Genomic DNA, 1,149 nt, shown 5'->3' on the forward strand with positions numbered 1-1,149 from the left:
ATATATATATATAGCATCTGCTGGAAGTGTGTCGGGCTAGATTTGTAGCCTTTCTGAAGCTGCACGGATGCCAACATTTGCAGAGATATGTGTGTTTGTGTTCACCCTGGAGAGAGAGAGAGTTATGTGGAGGCTTAAGAAGAGGGCCGGCTGCAGCGAGATGAAAACACAAATGGAGATGCAGTGAATTTGGCAAAGAAAGTGGAGGGAAGATTTAGACGTTTTGTTYAGCTTTTCTCTCTCCTCTTTGCTCCTATAAATAAATTAAAATAAAATCCCGGTGCAGCGCGTAAAGGTCATCCYCAGGGTCAGTGTCTCCTCATATCAAACATCCCTGTGAGGGTTTACCTGTTGTGTAAAAGCAGAGAAGTGAGAACACAGTAGCTGGAAAACAGCGTGCTCCGACATKGTTACAAGCAGAAAAATACATTTATTTTATGGTTTGATGATCTAAAGGGACACAAGATACTGRGTGCAATCATAATTATAGCAAATGAGTAAAGTATCATGCAGCTTTTATGAAAGACACAAATCGTTTTATTTATTTTTCTTGTATTAAAGGTGCAATAAAAGGAGAATTATTTTTAGACAGAAAAAATAAAGAACATAGACGTTTCAGCAGCTCTTTAAACTATGATTTAATACATTATATGCCAATAATGTATATTTTTATTGATTTTCCATTCTAAGCTTCTTGGACACTGTTATCACCCACTGCAATGAAAGAAATTTAGTTGTCGGTGTGTGCGCGCACGTGGTTATTTTTTTTACGAAATGTTGGATGATTTTTGCACACAAAAACCTGTCCAAACCTTTCTGATCTAATCTTAGACATCTATTTTTATAATTCAATGAGAGCCAAATATATCACTGGTGTCTTTTTTTAAACATTCAGCTTTCTATTAATAAAACAACCAACTTCCTTTCTCTCCAACTTCCTGTTATGTTAAAGTCATTCCACTTGATGAGAAACACAAATGTGCAAGTGTTTTGTTATTTTTTTATCATTTGAATAAAGGTTTTCACCAAGTCAAGAAATCACAAAAATAAATTTTGAGATCAAAAACCTAATTTTGTTGCGAATGATGGCTGAAATTTGCTAAATATACTGAAACTGAGTTGTAACAAGAAGGCAAAACAACAGGCAAA

The sequence above is a fragment of the Austrofundulus limnaeus genome, unplaced genomic scaffold (assembly GCF_001266775.1).
Source record: "Austrofundulus limnaeus strain Quisiro unplaced genomic scaffold, Austrofundulus_limnaeus-1.0 Scaffold1, whole genome shotgun sequence".
NCBI lineage: Eukaryota > Metazoa > Chordata > Actinopteri > Cyprinodontiformes > Rivulidae > Austrofundulus > Austrofundulus limnaeus.